Source organism: Tribolium madens, unplaced genomic scaffold, assembly GCF_015345945.1.
Source record: "Tribolium madens isolate multiple individuals breed KSU strain unplaced genomic scaffold, Tmad_KSU_1.1 Scaffold_3;HRSCAF=73;Tcas5.2_LG2, whole genome shotgun sequence".
Classification (NCBI taxonomy): Eukaryota; Metazoa; Arthropoda; class Insecta; order Coleoptera; family Tenebrionidae; genus Tribolium; species Tribolium madens.
In genome coordinates, this window is record NW_025401006.1 from 8,961,923 (window position 1) to 8,975,831 (window position 13,909).

General features: G+C 31.4%; 1 protein-coding gene across 9 annotated transcripts in view; it reads right to left on the reverse strand.

Annotated features, from left to right (window-relative positions):
* The window catches only part of LOC123008245 (poly(rC)-binding protein 3), a 60,980-nt gene that overhangs the window by 31,102 nt on the left and 15,969 nt on the right, over positions 1 to 13,909 (reverse strand). The window contains exons 1-2 of one of the 9 annotated variants that reach the window (XM_044403985.1): positions 4,844 to 4,874; positions 1,451 to 1,488 (exon numbers count right to left, since the gene is read on the reverse strand). The exons of 7 other annotated variants lie outside the window; for them this stretch is intronic. The gene's annotated coding sequence lies outside the window, so the exon portion shown is untranslated. Of the gene's footprint in view, positions 1 to 1,450; positions 1,489 to 4,843; positions 4,875 to 13,909 lie in introns of those variants that run through there. One more of the 9 variants, XM_044403981.1, reaches the window with a different exon arrangement.

The following is a 13,909-nucleotide window of genomic DNA, read 5'->3' on the forward strand; positions in this document are numbered from 1 at the left end:
ATAAAGTCATACTCCCATTTTACGATGTTAATAACAAAATGCATTAATTCCTATTGCAGGATTTATTACATTGCATGCTTTACTACGAGGAATAAAAAGTGGCTACTTGTAATAAGAACAATTACATCAACAATTACAACTGATATTTAAAAATAAAAATAATGTCTTTGCTCTAAAATATGATTTCCAAGAAAAATGAATATCAAAAATGAAAAAAATTAGACATTTATAAACATAGAGTAATAAATACAAGTTTTATATACAAAAAATTGCTGCTTAAATTAAGTTGATAAAAATTGAACGATTTCATTTAGAAAAAAATTATATCCTCTGCATTGAGAACGTCGCAAATATGCGATTTATACCTTGTAATAATTTAATTGGGGCACCTTTTATTATACACCCAAAGTTCGTTAAATTAAAAATAGTTCCAAAGTCTGTTGATCTTGTTTATTGTTATTTATTTTATTACACAAACTATAGTACGAATAAGTTATTTGTAACTCAAAATTCATGTACTAATCCACAAATCCAGTCTTTAATCTCCATTAATATGATCTGAATCCAAACATCCCTCAGCTTCCAGGTCAGAGCATAAGGATACACATTTACTGATAATTTTAGGAGAGATCCACGTACTCCTCGTGCATTTTAAATTTATGTAATATACATAATTTTAGAATTGTTGTAAAAAATTGCCTTTACACAATATGAAAGCTTTACTTTTTAATAAATAGCCGTATGAATTCGTATTAATTTGGAATAATGTACGAGCTATGTCATAATTTCAACCCTCACGCTGAATTGATCCCACTCTCGATATTTTCACACCCTTTCACCCCTACATATGTCATTAAAGTTGATGTTATCATTGCTCGTCTGTTTTTGTGCTAACAATGTTGTAGATCGTTTAAAAGTGCGTCAATTCGTTTTGAGTGTGCACGCATCGTCCTTAAGTGTCAAATAAGTAGGTACGGTGTCTCTCGAGGGTAGAATAATCCTTGGAAGGAGTTAATGTAGCAACGGGGGAGGAAACAAGCGACCGTGCGGAAGTCATTCGTATCGGACTCGCATAAATCAATAACCCGCAGCGACGAACGGCCGATAACTGAACTAAATGTGCGCCTGCCTAACAGAATAATAATCATGTTTCTTCTAATATTGCAGACGTTTCGGCGCGAGAAATCGATTCGTAAATGAAACGGTCGGTTATTTGTTAGTTGGCGACACTTCGGGAAATGACAGATTCTTATCGGTCACGATTCTTCGCAGATTTTCAATTTTCCCCAAGGAATTCCCATTTTCGTTACATTGTTTGAGTTCGTTTTTATCGGTCGTCCGTCGAGATGTCTACGTGCAAATTTAATATCTTTTCAATGAACTAAGCTACGTTTCTAAATTGACATAAAGCAGTATTCCCAAACACTACTAACTATTAACTCATGCATACCATTCCGGGCCACCGAGGATTTCCAATAAGTCGATTACCTGCAACAGAATTGTTTATATTATAAACACCACAAAGTTTCTTACACTACATATTGGTGTATAATAATAATAAGTATATTAAAAAAATTCAGCACAAAGTTTTTGCCTCTGTCTCTAAAACTCTACATTTGAATCAAAAACAAAGGCAACGATTCACTTCAAAGTTTACCAAAACACAGTAATATGCTTAATTGTGTTCTGCGCTTTACTGAGCAAAGGTTTGAAACTGGGTTAAGAAAACTCTAAACGACACCACACACAGACAGTTAACTGAAGAAAATAAACAAATAATTTTTAAAAATAATAAATAAATAATAATAAAAAAGTAATAAATAAAATAATCATCCACTTGTGTGTATCGAAAACATTTGTTTGTAGTCTAGTCAATAAACGCTCAAAAAGAGGTTATACTACATGTAAAACAATTATGGCCAGGAACAACTCTCTGAAAAAACATTTTTTTAAATAACTACTTTCGTTACATTTTTTAATTGATCTGAAGTCGCAAGTGATTGGCTTCTCATATTATTATTACGACCGACCTTAAACGGGTCAATCATAACGCTTTCAACATTGAAACAAATAGAACATTTTGTTCAAAATAATAATGCAATATCTTTGAAACTAAACAAAACAAGCAATAGAAACCAAATTGTAAAATAAAACTACAATTGTGCTAAAGATGTTCAAATTGTCTTCTATCATTTTGTAAACACATTTCAAGTCTGGTCATAAACGACTTCTGTCACACGAATTCTGTTTTTCAATTCTTTTTTCTTTAGTTTTCTTTTACAGCAATCCTTACGTTAGTTTAATTTTTAGAGAGTGCAATGTTTGCTAGCCAATGTCTGCAAATCCCCAAAAAAAATTTTTTCAAAACACGCACTGTTTTCTGAATAGAGAAAAAAGCACTTTTTTGAGACTCTCCTGAGCCTCACTCACCTCGCAAAACTGGAAACTTTTAAAAACCCAACTGCATCCCTGAAGTCAAAAATGCTGTTCCCGACCACACATTCTATAAAACATACCTCACAAATTTCGTTAAACAAAGTATTTTTTATAATTAACAAAACCTTTAATGACTATCCTTTAGACACTAATAAAAACTAAACATCAGTTTGCATTAAATTAAATCATGGATTCAGATACCAAAAATATTTTTATACTTAGAAATATTTAATCACACTGAGAAAGAATAGATGTCCTACATTTATACATCAATAAAAATGTCCACCACATGAATGAATCTAATAAAAAACAGAGTCTAAAACTCTCTTTTAAGTGTCTGAATTATTTGTTTCTAAATTCAAGTGACTACTTAAAATGTAAGAATTGTGGCAATCTTCCGCTAAAAAAAAATGCGCGTAAAAAAGTCAAATATTAGACACAAATCAAAGATTACAAATGAAAAACAATGGTCGTATTATACACCACATTCAAAAATATCCCGGTCAGTCTTTCATCTTTTAAATAAGCTTTTCGAAATACAGTAAATAGAAAGACATGCAATGTTTGCTTTAGACAGAATTTTTATATACCTTTGTTAACGCTTTATTCGTATTTTAAATAAATACTGTCATATTTTGTTCTTTTTCTCCAAACGTTTTTTTTAAATAGATTTTAAATAATTTTTAATTAATCCAAATAATTAAATTAATTGCGTTAAATTCAGATAATTAAGTTTAATAAATCTTTTAAAAAATAACAGACATTTGATAAATTGCTCGTTAATCAAACCAACTAAATGCTTAATAAAAAGAAAATAAATAAATAAAATCCAGCAACTTTTATTCCCAGATAAAATTATTTTCTTTTGAGAATCGTCCATAAAATTTTTCATTAGTCTCTAAGAAGTCTGTGTGTGAAATACCTTTAGTTCTTTACTTCTTTGTACATAAGAAAATAATAATACTAACCGTTGGTAAAGCATATCGCATTTCCTTAGGGGAGCCATATCTATTCGTAATAATCACGTTCATTTTCTATGTTTTCACTGTATTGCCTTTGAGCAAAGAAGAATCTTAATAAAGGTAATACTGCGCACACAAGAGCAAATTGAATATACCTACCTAAAATATTAAAATTAATTTATAAAATTTTTCAATTTTTTTCTATTTATTTAATTAAAAACCTGTTTTGTTTGGTATGTCAGCGAGAACAAAGCTCGGATATTTAAATTTCATATATCTTGGTACAATAGGCACCCATGTGCGAAATTTCCGAGGCCTTAAAATGACACAGAGCAAAAATTATGACAGCATTTAATGTCAGCAGGTGTTCCCCTAGTAATCAGACTTAGGTCTCCTTAATTAGTTTACCAAGAAATTTAAGACGAAATTAAGATTTCCTACAATGAGGAACCTTCCGTTTTTCTAAATTAAATCCAGTCGTAATTCAGCAACAAACGGAACTTTCCAAGATATTAAAAATTACCCATCCAAGTCTCCACAAATGAGATCAGACAACCCGGTCTATACCAAGTGGGAACAAAGTAATCTCTTTAAGTAGCGAGATTTGATTGATTGGATGTGTACAAGGGATTCGGCCCAGCAGTTTGAAACTTTATCGGTACTTTTCCTAATGGCAGGATCAGTTAGTGAAAATAAAAGTTGCATGGAGGTGCTATGCAATACGCATTGACGAGGTGTGTTTAATTGGCGTAAAGAATTAATTCAAATTACTTTATTAATGAGCATTGGTTGAGTGAATATTCTAATTGACGTTCAAATTTCGGTCGCAATGCAACAGCCCGAAAACATCGTATTAGGAGATTTTATACGTTTCCACTGGAGTAATTTTCATATTATTTAATAAAAGAAAATGTAAACACACAACGATGAGACATTTATTGGATAATGTTTATTTTATAATATACGTACTTACATAAGGCAATCTACCTAATGGTATTACAGCAATAGATTGCTTGCTATTGTTCGTTTTCGACCCCAAATTAACGAATTTAACAAAACAAAAACAAAAACAAAAGGTAGGTTTCCCCAATATGCTGTATATACTTACCTGTATATACTCATTTCTACTTTTTTACATTTTTTACACTTTATTGACTAATATACAATAAGTCTGTCTAAATAATATTTCAAAAAAACATACAGGATGCGCCAGAACTCACGCCCCAAAAAAATTTCAAGTAAGATAAGATACCAGAAACATGGAAAAATGTTTAAAAAATTCTATCTGTCAAATAATTTTGAGGTTCATTTTTTGACATTTTACATTTTTTATGTTTATTTAATGATACTGATAATCTTGTACCTATATGTTTTTTTTACAATTATTTAGTAAAGGTACAAAAGTTTTGCCAATAAAAGCCACAAATAACATTGAACAGACTTACAATTTAGGATGTATCCTAAGCTGTAGCTTCCTTGTTTCTTCTTCTTATAGCCTGTAGCAAAAAAACTTAGAAAATTATTTTTACAACAGAAATAAATAGAGTCAAAGTACAAAATTTAAAGTCTCATAACTTCGAAATTTTTTTAGATAACAATTTTTTCCATGTTCCTGGTGGCGTTTTGTGTGGCATTTTTCTCTACGGTGCGAGTTCTGGCCTAACCCTATATCTACCAAATTTTTTTAATTTAATGCGTCTATTGGAATACTTTTTATAGACGTTGTTATAAACACACAAAGTGCAAAATATTTATGGATTTATAGTTAGTTATAGGCTGGTTATTGAGTTATTAGTAAATAACTTGTTTTTAATTACGATTTTAATTTTAGTAAAATGTAGTTGCTGTTTTATGATTAATGAAATGTAAAAACCACATTACTAATTCTGCTCTGTGATGTTTTAGTTATGAAATATTGGATAAAGTTAGAAATATTTGTTAAAATTAAGTTTCATCTTAAAAACTCTTCCATTAGCAGATTGTACTTTTTCATTTAATTATTAAGCTAGTTTCATCATCCCTTAATGGGTCATTATTGTTAGATGGCGCATAACATTGATTACGGAAATATACCTAACACATGACGAGGAGTAGGTACACTGCAGGTGCACACAATAACAACATAACTGTACATTATTATACTTTTATAGCACAAACGAAGTGAAAAATTCCATTAAGAATCCCGACAAAATTTAAAATCCCGGCTAGAAAAAGGTTATTATAGGATTTTTACCCAAAACAAAAATGTGTTAAACCCGTTAAAACGGAACTGGTGTTAATATAAGAGACCTACTGAATGCTTAAAAGCACATTTACGTAAATTTATTTATCCGTCGTTGAGTTTCTAACTGTTTTAGGGTAATAATAGTTAACAGGAAAATGGAAGTATCGACTATTATTTTGCTTTTTAATGTTTTTGGTATAAACTATAAGTGTAAAATTTCAGAACATGCTGGCTCTAGAATAATAAATTAAATTCCAAACTTTATAGTGCGCAAGCTTATTTCAGTTCAGTGTTATTACCTGCGAGAGATAATTTGTTTGATAAAATTTCAGGAGCTTCCGGGAATATGATTTAGTTTATTGCTGAAAGCATAGCAGAGTTAAAAAGCGTTTTTTATTTCGTTCGCACAAACCGCACAAACAAGTATAATGATGTTTTTTGAGTGTGTATTGGGAAAATTCGAAGGAAATTTTGTTACATTTACATGTATCTGAATGTAAATGAAAAGGTAAGCAACGTGTGTACAGTGAATTTGTAGTACATGAAGCAGAATCGAATATAGCGCATGAACAATTTATTGGGTAAATATTTCTCTCGACAATGCACAGTAAAGGATTAAATTTCACACAAAGCTTACATTATGAATAACATAATCTATTTAAACGTCGGGGTGCATAAAAGCTCAAATGTGAAGTAACACCGGAGTTGTGTTGTGTGCGTCTGTCTGCGACGAGTGTAGATAGAGTGTCGCAGCTTAATTTAATTTCAGTCGAGATTTAACACAAAGACCAGAGCTTTGAAATCATCAGCGACCCGTTTAGAGTCACTAAAGATAACCGCATCGAGCCATTTACATTTTGATGAGTTCGAAGTTTCTTTTGTCTCTGTGTTTGCACCAAGTTCCATATTGAGGCGTCGATATTCGTATTGAAATTGGCTTAAGTTTGAATTCGCTTTCGTAACGGTGCTCCATTATTGCCAAACGTCGTATTCGCATAACTTTTGACGTTTCAAAGGACCATATTTGATGTCTCAAAATCGACTTTTGCGATCTCCCGCGACGACTTCTTTCCAACGGCCAAATTGGAAAAAATTTATCTTGTTTAACCGACGCGCCACCGGAGCAAACTCGCCCTAAATTAATTGTTATAAAAGTTTAATGGCTCTGAGCCCCAAGTCGCACCGCTCGCCGAAAGTAAACTCCTTTAGACTTGCAAATTGAAAGAATCATTACCCTGCTCGATGCCACTTTTTTACATAAATCAACGACTTATTATCCCCGTCACAGGTGATTAAGTAGCCTTCCCCAATCCACTTATAACAAAAAACTTAAACATTACTTTCTGTATGGTTAATTCTAGTTTTTATTCATCAACAGGTTTTAGTTTTAATTATTTCAACCGTGAAATTAAAAGTGGTAAAGTTTCTTGAAAAACTCCCAAATGTACTCCCAACTTTTTTCTGAGATCCAACCTAGTAATGCCTATAAAATATTTTCATTTTGTGCTAATTTGTAACAAACACAGTAACCAAAAATAATCAGTGAAAACGCAGAATGGACTTACAGTTTTACTAGTTTTTAGCCAATGTCTACATTTTTTCTTTTCTAACATCAAATTGAGAAGGGAAAACTGTATGACGTGGCAAAATAGAACAAAAAAACGTAAAGCCCGTATAAAAGTCTTTACCCACTCAAATTTGTTATAATTTTGTTGTTTATCTACTTAAGAATTTGTTAAACTCGTGTTTACCTCACTAAGCCGACAGCTTCTTACAGTTTCCAAGCAAGAAAATTAACACAAAGTCTTGAATTTCTACAATGAATTAAGGATGTCACTTCAGCTCATTAAATTGCTCGTTAAAGTCGTGATGTATCTTTTATGCACTGATAGTTTCGTTGTAGAAATTCTTAGGTAAATATATGATGTATCATCTAATTCTAATGTAACATTTGATATAAGAAAATGAAAAGTTAACTCTAGAATGTTTAATTAGCTTCATTTATTTTATTCAAAGCAACTCTTTTTACTTTGTAAAGGAAATGCGTTGCTGCATCAGTTATTCATTTAAGTCCATAGAGAATTACAATGGACTTTTCTTCTTGAAAACAAAGTCAAACTACAAATAATCAAAAAAATATATTTTTTCCAAATTGTTGAAACTTGCAACTTAATTATTGTGAGCCTTTGGGGTTGCCTTGTAGACATTTACAAAACATTTGCCTTTGGTCACCTCTTCGAAAAGTTTCACTTTAAATAAATAAAACTGTTTGAGAATAATTTACTAGCGGAAGTGTTCATACATAATTTACCGCAAATACTTTCGCAAGTTTAGGTAAGTTACAACGACAGACATCACAATGGATTCTAAGATCTTTGAAAAAGATAAATGACCAGCAATTCGTCCATCTAACAAATGGATTACACTACTGGAAACTTTTTCACAAACACTCATTTTACGATAGCCGGGCTAAAATAGATCAATAAGGATAAAACATTTTTGGATGAAATTAATTGTAGTTATTATTATAAGAGAACAATCAACTCTAGGCAGAAGCCAGAAGGTATTCCGACGTTATTACATTTAAACCATTTCAATGAGAGGAAATTCTTGATCTCAGTATCTGTTTGTGACGCATCTCTCTAATGGTCTATTGAATACACTCCCGCCATTTCAAGATAAGGATACAAGGCGATACAACAACATAAGATTTATCGGTATAGCAGACTGACAACGTTCTCATCACAGTCGAATTGCTACTGTCAACACAACTAATAACATCACATCTGCCGTACAAAAGATCTAAACGTCATTCCAGAACGATATCGTCTAAATTTAGTACGATATAAAGCATCCAACACAAAAGAAAAAATAATGCTTCTTGCCATTAAATAAGTCGATCATATTAATAGACAATTCAAAAGATTTCTCAAAATAAATGCTAACGAAGAAAACATTGTTTTGTGATTAACGAAAAGTTGTTCGCTAGTAGCTTAAAGTGAAGTTAGAAAGCGCCAATGTCGCTCCAAGCACCACAATGTTTTGTCAATGTTGTGGCGCTGACTAGAACGAAAACTTTTTCAGCGAAACAAAATGCACACTCCCTATCCTTTACAAAGTTTCTTTTATCAGGACATTAATTTGATTGTCCATTTTTCTAATTGTTTCGCACGGTGAATACGAACCGAGGAAAAGCTCAGCTTTTGCATCATTACCCTGTGCTCTGTAGTCCTTTGAATTAAATTCAAATCTGGCTTTTTGTCCACTGACTAACTGCATAATATTCACAAACTGTCTTAAAAAAATCTGATTGATGCAATATATTAACTTTTTTCTTAATCGATCCTTAAGTAACCCCGAGCCAAATTTACTCTAAAAACGGTTATACAATAACTGTAAACAAATACCAATGTTCAGTCCCTTAAAACAACTCGATTTACTGGTCAGGTTTTACAACCAACAAACATAATTACAAACAAGGTCAAACCACCATGTAGGTGTTAAATAGAACGACTCAAACACCTGCGAGAGTAGAAACTGAAGCATCCTCAACTCCATTCATACGAATTTAATCCGAATTGTAGTGGAAGCTCACTAGATCTGCTCTAATGACATTAAAGCTGCAGTATCTAAGTCTTATGGTCTAGTTATAATTTTTCCTCTAAACTAATTCAACAATTTACATTTCGAGCCCTGAAATTGATCTTGAAGAAGCAAAATCTCAAGTGCACACATTAAAATAATACAACAATAAATGTAAGGAATTTCTGGTATTATATAAAATTTTCTGACGTTCCAGTAATAATAGACGTGAATGTTGGAGTTTAATATCGTAAAGTGCATGAACAAAAATTTTGGCAAAAACGTCGCCGAGTATGAAATTGATGATAAGAAAAATACGTTAAGGCCAATTTAAATAAGTGCACCGAAATATAGAATATTAACGTACACAACATGAGATAAAATTTGATATTTGAGAAGTGAAATTTTCTTGTATTGAGCTGGCTTTCAGGTGAACGCAATATTAATTTTATTGTCGTATAAAATATCGCATTGTGAAAATTCCATATTTATTATTTTGTCGACAGATTGGATTTATGAAATTCACAATTTAATTTAGTTTTATATACAATCAGGTTTTCCGTTTTGCTGTTTTTACGTTATTGTTTCAGATGGTTAAGCTAGCACTGACATTTAAAATAAAAGGATTAGCTTGATTTAATGGAAATATGCCTATTTAATTAATTTTTGCAAACGAGAAATAATTAACTTTTTTAATAATAATTAAGCTTTTTAATAACACATACATACATATTTCGAAAAATAAGGACCGGCTCCAGGGTGCTTACATTTTCAGAATAACATTTGTTAAGATCATAAATTGATGATAATAGTTTATCTCATTTTCAAAAAGTTGGGAGCAAAAACCTTGTTCCAAATTTATTTGTTTTTTGACTGATGAATATTTTTCCGCGTTTTAACGGCTTCAGCAGCACCAATTAATCAACGTTAAAATTTTATGTTTCTCTCCTGTTTGAATAAGGAAAATTTATTTCATCTCTCCAACATTTGTAACATTTATATCACGCTGAATCCCTAGGAGAACTATCCAGTTTCCCTTAAAAGAAATTATCAAAAAAAAAAAAAATAGGAATTTTACATAAACTTTAGTCATATTTAATTTATAGACCAAGTACTTATTTCGAAGTTTAATATTATTTTATTAAATCGTAATAAGAGCATAATCCAGTTTTTCCCGCTTATAGGTGTTAATACAAATTTTATGATGATTTCCATAAAAAATATACCCAGTGTTTACGACTGGAAGATAAAATTTTAATGGCGGTAAAAGTAAGACATAATCAAATTAATTCAACAACAATTGAATTAAGTTTGAAAATGGTTGCGGTTTGTCCAAAAAAATCTAATCTTATTTAATTATTGTAGATACAAATTTTTACTAAAAAGATTTGAAGCCTAAAATCCTAAATTAAATATCTGCAATCTTAGCCCAAGTACGAAGTAAGTACACTATAAGTTGGTTCCTAATTTATTCCAAGTTTAATTAACCTCAAAGTGTTATTACAAGCGGTTAGTGATTTTGAATTTCAAGAGCTGCAGGAAGCAGATTGATATTATTGATTTGACAGCTTCTTAAATTTTATTTACCACTTTTCGAATCAAAATTACTTTTAACTGTGTTTTCAAAACGAATCGGAATAAAAATTACTTATTTAAATTGGATTTAGCCAATTCTTGAAAATTTCAGACCCGATGTACAGCTTGCGGTCGAAAGTCTACACGTCCCAATTTCAGAGAGATCAAAGAACAACTGTCAAAGCAACCGCAAACAAATAAAAGGCAAAAAACCTGAAATGCTTCAAAACGTCAGTTTTAAGCATACTTACACCCCAGTCGAATTTTTTCGGTTTACATTTCAAAGATAAAAACAATGGGTTGTCAAATATTCTTCAAAGTCAGATTTTGAGGTGAATATTTTCAAAGAAGGATATCTTGCAGCAAGAAACAAATCGTATTTCACTTGTGAACAAGATGATTTCATCACTGTCAAAAGTGGAACGGATGGCCGAGATTTAAGGAAATAATTCACTCAACACTTTTTCTAGCGGAATATGAATACTAAAAATGGACGTGGCTCTGCTCTACATTTAACTCATGAATTTATATACTTTTGTCACGTAAGTTCAAGATCTTTACACCGTCGACCCACAAAGCCGTTCACGTGAGTAGGCACAATAAACATGGTTTATTCAAATTTTCGTTTTTTATAGATAGGAAGGAAAAGAACGTTTAGTTCGATTGGAATCGTCAAAGAACTCGCTTCTTGTAAATATTGAACAAAATAGAAAGTAAACTTTGTTCGGCTATGCACGTAAACTTCACTCCCTTTTCATAAACAAAAATGTTTAGGTAAAATGAGTAAAAATATAAAATTATTGCAAAAATTTCAAAAATTACCTTACAATTAGAGTGTGAAGCTTGTTTTAATATTACTTATTACTTATTACCAAGCTTAAAAATCATATAAAAATAAAACATTAAAATTTTTGTATTTAATCCACTTCATCACAAACATTCAAAAGTGTACGTAGATACGTTATCTACGTACTTAATTATATGACAAAACCGATTTTTTAAATTCTTGTCCATTGTTGTTATTCAACAAAAATGCAGAAAACCGTTCATTCTATAACTGGTCTAAATAAATTAAAGCCTTTCATTGTTTTCTAAGCTTTTTGGAGTATTGTAAACAAAGCAAAATCAATAATACCTATTTATTTTTATAAGTGCTTTATAAATTATAAAATATAAGATTCTGAAATAAAAGCTGATTGTAAAAAATTCAGAAAAACAAAGTGTAATTCTCCAAAAAGGTAATAAAAGCAATTAAAAATCAAAATATCAAATAATATCTTGAATTTTTAATAAAGCTATCCATGAAAGTTTGATTATGAACAAACCATCGCATTGAAAGATATAATCTGATATTTGACACCTGGTGGTCTGTTCACAACACACTCATATAATTATCACCGCCAGCTATGACGCCAAGTTTAAATAAACACCCGTTATAATTATGGAAAATCGCGTCAGATTTCTGATTTCATTTGTGCTCATATTGTGATTAAGATGACTTCAGGTAAAATGTTTTATTTACAATCATAATATAATAATGAAATGTAAGGTGCATGTGAAGAGAGTGACCACTTTTATAAATTAACTATTGGCTTTCTGTTGTTCAAGGAGAATGTGAATAAAATAGTATACAAACTTTGATGATCGTTGCTTCATCGTATCTCGGCTTGTTGGTCACCAAATTTCGCCTTGGTAATGAACTAATGAAGCTCCTTCCACGTCGGTATGTAATTTACTATTTTTGGTTGAAACATACAAAACTGCTATTTGATTATCAGAAATCTCTTAAGGTTTTGAAATATAAATTCAGAACGATTTACCGCTTAAATACAAATTGCTCAAGTAATCATTAGGTATAATATGTATCGGAAACGGAAAACAGTCGTTTACTGGAGAAAAGCTCCTGCTGCGCTCCATTGAAATAGTTGATTAGTTTTATTCTCCCAAATAATGAAGCAAATCATTATTTCAACAAAGCGCAGTATGGTATAAAATTAGTATAAAAAATACACTGTATTAACGTATCAAAATTGATTTTGAGAGGGACGTCCTCCTGGGTACAAGAAAAAAAGACATGTTACAACCATCCATGTCCAAGCAAGGATTAAAAACACTGGCAGCAACAATTTATTTTCAATAAATTACCCTCATGTTTGTTATTTTGTGGAAATTTCATTATTTGTTGTCGTGTTGCCCTCTGGTGATTGGGCCTTTCCTCTCATGTAAGAAACATCGTCTGAATTGAATTTGGTACGAAAAGTATATTATTTTTTGGCATCCAGATGGTAAAGTCCATTTTCACCTGAACGCAGGTAACCAAGCAACACACGCTCTAACCACTCTCTTCTCTGGTTACCGTGACGACGGCGCGCGCCGTCTCTCTGTCTATCGCATTGATTGTGACGTCACGACGCCGACAGGAATTCAGTTTTGATACTTTGGTTTTCACGTCATGAGACCGATTTGGGATTCGGATGATGTTCAAATGTGTGTGTGCTACCTTTTCCATTCAGAAGTTTTGTTTTTATTTTCTTAAAAACAAGCAATTTCCACTGTTAACGGTAATTTAACGACTTTTCGCAACCTCTGGTGTTTTTTTTTATAAATGACCAAATGACTTGGTCTTGGACTTTACTCAAGAGACTAAAAAAAATAAACTGAAGCCAATGAAAAGATTCTTAAGATAAGATGAAAGAACAATTCATGAAATAAAATACGAAGGCTTTTTAGTCTTCTATAACAAGGCGATATTACTGCGACAATCCGATTTATGTATAACGGAAAATTTTCTAAAGGAAAATAAATAATTCTTAATTGAGAAGCCACTTAGGAACTCATTTCTTCTCTCCGAGTCTAACAATATGTTAAAAACGTTTTTCACTTATTGTTAGCCTGAAATTATAAATAAAATCTTTTGTAAGAGATTTTCCTGCTGTCGTGGAAAGCTTCGCAACATAAGCAAAAACGATCCCACATAAAACTCGTAAACAACGACCTGTGGATGAATACGGGTTATACATATAAAAAATTTGCATGTTCCCTCTAAAACTTTGCTGTTTTCTGGTTACCATTTTAAATCACAAAATGCAAAGATTTTTCACTATATGCGCCAGAACTCGCACCCCAGAGA